This window comes from Coturnix japonica, chromosome 36, assembly GCF_054131305.1.
Source record: "Coturnix japonica strain WE chromosome 36, WE-NBRP24, whole genome shotgun sequence".
NCBI lineage: Eukaryota > Metazoa > Chordata > Aves > Galliformes > Phasianidae > Coturnix > Coturnix japonica.
In genome coordinates, this window is record NC_140698.1 from 3,212,932 (window position 1) to 3,220,720 (window position 7,789).

The 7,789-nt window shown below is 50.1% G+C and overlaps 1 long non-coding RNA gene and 1 pseudogene across 3 annotated transcripts; one reads left to right on the plus strand and one right to left on the minus strand.

Moving 5' to 3' along the window:
• Positions 1-2,074: 2,074 nt before the first annotated feature.
• Positions 2,075-3,812, plus strand: LOC146755118 (uncharacterized). Of its 3 annotated transcripts, none has more exons than XR_014938414.1 (5): positions 2,075-2,173; positions 2,275-2,310; positions 2,874-2,909; positions 3,229-3,297; positions 3,424-3,812. It is a non-coding gene; the product is annotated as an uncharacterized LOC146755118 (long non-coding RNA). The 3 variants fall into 3 exon arrangements; XR_014938412.1 differs by having other exon boundaries at positions 3,457-3,812; XR_014938411.1 differs by having other exon boundaries at positions 3,471-3,812.
• A 2,654-nt stretch (positions 3,813-6,466) lies between these two features.
• On the minus strand, positions 6,467-7,406 carry LOC146755119 (olfactory receptor 5AP2-like; annotated as a pseudogene).
• Between the last annotated feature and the right edge of the window lie 383 nt (positions 7,407-7,789).

The following is a 7,789-nucleotide window of genomic DNA, read 5'->3' on the forward strand; positions in this document are numbered from 1 at the left end:
ATGCAGCTCTTATCTGAGGTAACAGTTGGTTGACCTGAGAGATCATTTCTAACCTAAATGATGCCATGATGGGGAGTTCACTGCAGGGGAGGCTGTTGGATGAGCAGCCTGAGAACTCCAACCATGTCACATTTCACTTGTTCAGTGTTTGACTGTTACAAAAGCCTGAGTGTTTCTTTTTAGATATCATCAAACCAGCCGAGGGGTTTTCCCAAGGAGAACCTTTCACATAAAATTGCTATCAAATGTCACCCACCTACTTTACACTGATCTCAAAGACAGCCTGTACCTCACCTCAGTCAAGATTCCTCACTGATGGCAGCACGGGCAGTTGGTTGGTTCTTTCCAAAAGCACCCCAGAGTAGGGATAATGCCACGTTACATTTAAGTGTAGTGAATGAGGCAGCACTGATCAGCTCTGACAAATACTGCACAGAGCAGAAGCAGCCCAAAGGAAACTCTTCCAGCTGGCTGCTCTCTGGGCAATTTCCAACGTAAACATTCAAGTGTTCTTCTCAGAGATGACCCACAGCAGCTCTCCTGTTTATGGGAAATGCCCCGTGAAAGCTGTGACCAGCTGGCTGTTCTGTCAGATGAAGCACTTCAAATTGGCATATCATGTTTCCTTGTAGAATCCTTGAATTGTTTGCAGTTCTAAGCCATTTATCAGCTCTCTATTATTTCTTTCCTTTCATCCAGATACAACAAGACTCACTTTCTTTGAAGCTATGACAGGAGGCTGGACCATCATGGGAACAAAACCCATAGGACACCTTTGTTCTCTGAAGTTCAGGCACACAGCCCAGTGACTTCAGATCTTATTCAGGTACCTTCAGCCAATTTTCACCCTCAGCCTTGGATTCTGTGCCTGCGTGTCCTAATGGCAAACTGTCCTCATGGACAGAGGCAGCACTACTGCCATCTCAGACATGCAATGCAGATATCTGGATGTAACATGGGGACTTCTGCTCTTGGCTATGTAAAGACAGCAGAAAATTCATGACACATCTCCTGACGTGACTTAAGTGGTCTTGTCCCACCTGAATGATGCCATGATTCTATAGTTCTATGGTGCTGTGATTTCATGGCTCTGTGATTCCATGACTCGCTGATTCTAGTCTGTGATTCCATGGTTCAGGTATTCCATGATTTTGAGATTCCATGATTCTAAAAGGCATGGTCTTTGGGTTTTGAAGCAATAAATAAGGAGGAAACCAATCAGCCATAGCCAAGTTCTGTTATTCACTCCTGATCTCCAGCATGATGACAAAGCAACTGAGTGAACACTGCCAACCTTCCTGTGTCTATGTTTCCCTATCACCCAACTGTCCCCACTGCCCACACAGAATCATAGAATGGCCTGAGTTAAACGTATCATAATGATCATCTAGTTTCAATCACCCTGCTATGTGCAGGGTCACCAACCACCAGACCAGGCTGCCCAGAGCTACATCCAGCCTGGCCATGATGGCCCCACCTACAAACCTCCAGATCCCTGTCACCAAGAAGTTCCCATTTGGTTGCACGTCCCCATTTTCCCATATCTCCATGACTTCCCCAAACTGCCGTGACATACTCATGTTCCCATGATGTGTTCGTATCACATGATGTTCTCATATCTTCATGTCCTCATATCCCTGTGTCCCCTTGCCTTCCAAATATCTCCATAAGTTCCTCACTACCCATGTCCCTATTACCCTCTCACCTCCCAGTTTCCCCAAATGCTGTATCCTAGTTCCCAAAAAGAATCAGCCTCACACCTTGTAGTTTCACAGGACAGGACAGAACTCAGGGATGAGTCCTTGGACAAAGACATGATATGAGGACAGTGTTATCTCTGGGTGGTCCTGGGTGAAAGAAAGGCTGTGTGTGCTGAGTGCTGGTACCTGAGGGCTTTGGGCTCAGTGCCATCAGGATCCCAGCACTCAGTGTTCTTCCTCTGATCCCTGGCTTCCTCATGTTTCCTGGGGCCAAGGAAGGGGACGGCTGCATGCTGGGCTCAGTCCATGTCAGGGGAGTCTGCCAAGCCCAGGGGCATCTGGGGAGTGGGAGGGGCTCTGGGAGTTGCCTCCTGCAGCCTCACCCAGCTCCCAGAGCACAGAGGAACATGAAGGCAGCTGTGCTCAGCCTCGTGATGCTCCTTGCTGCCCTGTGCTGCACAGTGGAAGCTCAGGTGAAGCATCTGTGGGGGATGTGGGCTGGGGCTGGAGGTGATTGGCTACTGGGGACCCCCGACGCAATCTCTCACTCTCTCTCCTACTCCTCTCCCCACAGTCACTTGTGCAAGTGCCGGACTCGGAAGTTGCTGTGGTGAGTGCCTGGGCAGCCATGCTGATTGTGCCCAAGGATGGCCCTGCAGGAAGCTCTGAAGGAGCGGGTGGGGTCTGTCCCTGCCTGGCAGAGGCTGCCCCTATATTTGGCACATCCAAATTTCTTCCATTTGCACCCTAGTCATCTTTTCTCTGGCTCCCCCAAATCCCTTTTCTTGGCTGTTCCAAATGCCATCTCTTTGGGTCCCCACATCCCATCCTTTTTGCACCAACAGATCTCCTTTAATTGGCAACCCAATTCTCATCTCTTTAGGTCCCCAATCCCTTGTGTTTCATTTTCCCTCATTCTCCATTCCTCTCTGTTTAGCACCCCCAAGACTCTTGGCACCCCTATTCCCCTCCTTTGGGCCCCCCAAAGCCCTGCCCTGTCCTTATGCCCAACCCCAGCCCTGGGCTCCTGCCCATGGGCAGAGGTGCAAAGACCTTGGCAACCATGAGGTTGGGGGCAGCCTTGGGACCAACCAGGCTGCTTGGATGGGGTCACCCTGTGATCCCCCAGACTCACAGTTCCCTCATTGCTGCCTCATGGCTCTTCTTCCCCAGGTGCCACCACCTGTTGCTGTTGCCCTTCCTGGATTGGTGAGTTGGGTGACCCTGGGGCAAGGATGGGGCTGAGATGTCTTGCTGTTCTCAGTTCCCCTGAGACTTGGGGACACTCCTGCCGCCCCAAGGCTGCTGTTGGGCTCCCTCCAGATGTGGGAGGGCAATGGTCAGGGGAAGGAGGCAATGGGGGGCAGTTGGGGCTGAGCTGGCTACAGGACCATGCCTTGGCCATGCTGTTCTTGTGCCCACAATGGGTCCCTGCACCTTCAGGGTATCCCACTGTGTCTTATTGCCCACAGTGTGTTCCATTCTCCCCATACCCTCTGTGTATCCCTGACGGCCCCTTTTTCCCCAGGATGTGCTCAGCAGGACTGAGGAGAATCCCCCGCGCGTGAGACGTGTGGCCCTGGATTTACATGTCTAGGTGAGCAGCACGGGGATGCTTACAACCCCACGGGGGACTTAGGGGACCCTGGCTGTATCTGGAGCCCTGAGGACTGGGCATCAGGTGCTGGGAATTGATGTTATGGAGGGGACTGTCCCTGACCAGTTCCAGGGGGACCTGGCCACTCTTCACCTCCAGCCTTTCGCTTGCAGTCTACAGAGATGTGCAGAGGAACAGATCTGGAGGGGGCAGGCTCAGGGTGCCCTATGGATGGCCCAGAGTCACCATGCAGCTGGGACAGGGGCTATGGCTTCTGTCCCCAGGGGACCCACATCCTGCCCTGGGTCTCTTGGCTGCTGCCAGTCCTTCTCCTGCCCTAAGTCCTTGGGGACAAACCCTGCAGGGACAAGGCTCCTCCTTTCCAGTGATGCCCTCTGACATCCTCTGATGACCATTGCTGCCCTCTGATGACTAGCGTTGCCCTCTGATGACCAGTGAAGACCTTGATGATCAATGACACCCTCTGATGATCAATAAATCCCTCAGCAAAGCTACACTCTGTGTGTCTGTGTCCTTGTTCTCATGCTCAGCACGGACTGCTTGGATCTGTCCCTGCCTGGCAGTGGTCACCTCAAAGTGCTGGGAAGCTTCCCCAGCTCCATGCCATGCACACCATGTCCTGCACCCCTGTGGGCTTCACCACCCTCTCTCATCATCTGCCTCAAAGTCCTAAAGGATGGAGATCCTCATGCTGCCAAGCAGTTCGAGTACCCTCCCTCTGCTCTCTCTCAGCTCCTCCATACAATTCATCCCAAACTCGTTACACTTTGACCCATGGACACAGTGTGACTACATCACCCTCCTTTTACCCCCAGTCTTACTGCAGCCACTTGTCCCTCCTTTGGGTTTGCTTTAGTCCTCTTGCATCAGTGCCCCATCTCCCAGAACAAGGTCTGCACATCCCCTCCCATGGACGCCTCAAATCTCCTGATGACCAATGAAGCCCCCTGATGACCAGTGACACCCTCTCTTGATCAGTGATCACTAGGAAGAGTGGGGAGTGAGCAGATGAGCATATGTTGCTCAAGCACCTGCTGGATTAAAACACAACTCCCACAGAGGTTCTGCTCGCCCACCTTGAGCTCTGGATCCAGAAAAGGCACAGAGACAAGGCTGGAACATCTTCCAGCAGTGTAAGATAGCTGCAGCCTAAGCCAATGGCCCTGTGGGTTACCTTGTTATCCCTGCCCAGCTGGGCTGGGTCGGGCACACCTGGCTGGGCATTGACTCCTGCCATCAGCTCTGCCTGTACTAGGGCCAAAATTTCTATGTAGCTAACTCATCACCACAGCCATAAGGCCCATGTAAACTGACAGCAGTCCCAAGAACAAGTGACAGTCATCCTGCAAGTCTGTAGAATCATGAAATCATAGCACAACCTGAACCTGAACAGTTAATGAGGATCATTAACTGCCACTCCTGATTTCGTGCAGGACCACTCAAAGCTCAAATCATACCGCTGAGAGTGTGTTCCTAGTGCTTTTTCAACTCTCTCCAGCAGGCTTTCCTTGGTAATAAGATGGGTGGACTTGTCTCAGCAGAGAGAGGGAGGGGATCTGCTCCTCTGGTCTGTGCTGGCGAGATTTCCCCAGCAGCACTGTGTTCAGATGTGGAGTCCTCAGTGCAGGAGAGACATGGGGCTGTTAGAGTGCCTCCAGAGGAGGTCCACAAATAGGAACCCAGGGATGAAACAACTCTGCTACGTGGACAGGCTGAGAGCTGGGGCTGTGTAGCCTGGAGAATGGTGTGAGGTGACCTGAGTGTGTCCTTTCAATATCTAAAGGGGGTCTGTAGGGATAGGACAAAGGTAAAGAGCCCTGACCAATACCTTCTAGGAGCAGACATTCTCCTTCCGCACAGCCTTTACAGATATAAGCCTTGGAGATAAAAACTCCACTTTCTAGACTGTCTGTAATTCATTAGGAATAGCCCAGTCTAAAAGATTTTAACTGCTTGCAGAGCAGGCTACCCAAAACATCTCTGAAATCCCAGCTGACTACAAGGCAAGACACAGTAAGCTCTGGAGATAAATTCCGCAAAAAGTTTATCTTTTAGCAGAACATTACTATTATTTCTACTGGCTGGGAGATGCTTAACTAATGTGCAAAGCTGAAAGGATTACGTAGGAATAAACAGAACCCATTAAGCAGAGCTTGGAAATGAGGAATGTGAGCACAGTGTTATTTCTCTCAGGAAAAGCAAAGCTGGGTGACACGTGTTTTGCTCCATACTTGTCATTGCTCACATTCTGTGGCAGGCAGAAACCTTCAAAAAGAAAGCACCTTTGCTAAAAAAGGTGCCTGAGGAGAGGGAGTAGTTCTCAAGAGACACAATTCTTCCTACACAACCAGCAAGGAAACCTAGACGGGTGGCTGGACCTGGGCATTTTGTGGATGAGGCCATACAAATGCAGAACGAACTTCTACAAAGGTTAGGTGCTGCTTCATTTGAGCTAGTGATGCAACTGCTTGGTACAACTTAGTATACCGTCATTCTTACATTATTAGTTTTTGGAATATTCCTCACAAAGCAGATTACAGTGATGGGGATCATCTCTTGTGTTGGGAATGGACTTCTGCCTTATTGCTACAGCTGCTTGATGACTTTCTGTACAATCCTGCCATATCCTATACACAATTTCTTCTCAGTACAAGAAAATCATCTCTATTTACCTGACATTTCTTTCTCTGCTTTGGGTGTCTTCAGAAAGCTACTCCTTTCCAGCCCTTCACCTCAAAGATGCTTAGTAACACTGGATATCACAACATCTGGCTTACAATAAGACATCAGGAAGGTTTTTCACCCTAAGTCCTTATTTCTTCTGCTGTGTTCCTCAGGAGCATAGCTGGATGTTCAACAGCCTGTGGGAGTTGTGGAGACTGCAGTGAGCCTGTGGGAGGAAACTGGGATCTGTCTCTCAGGACCCCAACTGACATTTTCTGACAGTGAAGACAACTGATGGGTGTTAATACTGTGGCTGGACTTTCTCTCTGCTGACTTACTTCTGAGGAGTTCTATGCCAAGGGAAATGAAAGAGCAGCGTGCTGTCTCATTGAGGTTCCCTGCTGTTTTCGACAAGATGCAAGTTATACTCTGTGTAGTCACCTCCTAATCTTACATACCTTCAGATTTGTTCCATGAGAGGATTTTACTTATTGACAAATGCTTTCTGTATCAACCTCCTCAGGGCATCCTTCACCTCCCTGTTCCTCAGGCTGTAAATCAGGGGCTTCACCGCAGGGATTACCAGTGTGTAAAACACGGCTGCCACTTTGCACTTGATCAGCAGAGCTGCTGAGCACGGGTCTTAGGTAGATGAAGAAGAGAGTCCCGTAAAACAGGGTGATAGTAGACAGGTGGGAGGCACAGGTGGAAAAGGCTTTCCACCTTTCTCGGGCACCATGAATCTGCAGGACAGCAAAGATGATGCACAGGTAAGAGATTAGCATGATGCTCACAGTGCCCGAGCCTGCCACTGCAGCAAAGGCCACGTGTAACCCTTGTGCAAAACGCTTGTCAGAGCAAGAGAGCTGCTGCAGTGGGGAGATGTCACAGAAAAAGTGATCGATGACACGGGACCCGCAGAAGGACAGGCTGAACAGGGAAGCTGTGTGGGCAACTGAACTGATGCATCAACACAGGTATGAGACAGAGACCAGCTGAGCACACTTCTGTCTGGACATAAGGACTGCATACCACAGTGAGTTGCAAACAGACACAAGCCAATCGTACGCCATCACGGCTAAGAGCACAACTTCAGCACTGATGGAAAAAGAGTGAAGAAAAAATTGCACAGTCCAGCCCAGAAATGAAATTACTTTCTTCTTTGCTAACAGATTGGCCAGTGTCTTGGGAGGAATCACAAAGGAGTAGGTGATGTCAATGAAGAACAGGTTACAGAGGAAAAAGTACATGGGGGTCTGCAGGTGAGAGTCAACTCGGGTTAACATGATGATGGTGAAATTCCCCTCCAGGCTGGCAGTGTAAATGAGGAGCAGCAGAGTGAAGAGGAGGGCTCATACCTGAGGGTTGTCAGTGAAGCTTAGCAGAACAAACTCTGCCACCTCGGTGAGATTTCCCTCCAGCATCCCTGTCAGGCACACTGTACACAGCTGGAAGCAAGCAGACACATCAGTGAGCAAAGCAGAATACTCCTTATCGGAGTCTTACTCTTTGATGGGAAAGTAAATAAATAGAGATCTCAGGCACTAAAAAATATGTAGATGAGGTTAAAAAAATAAGAAGTTGTTTTCCTGTCCTCTTTCTTCCTATCTTGTGTGCCCCGGTGGTGCAAGTGGTAGGAATGCCGCACTGCAACACCGGAGGCCCTGAGTTCGAATCCCCCCTGTGGCGCAAGTGGTAGAAGTGCCGCTCTGCTACACAGAAGGTTCGAATCCCGGGGGGTTGGACTCGATGATCTCTAAGGTCCCTTCCAACCCGCATGAGACTATGATACTATGATGATCTTCTT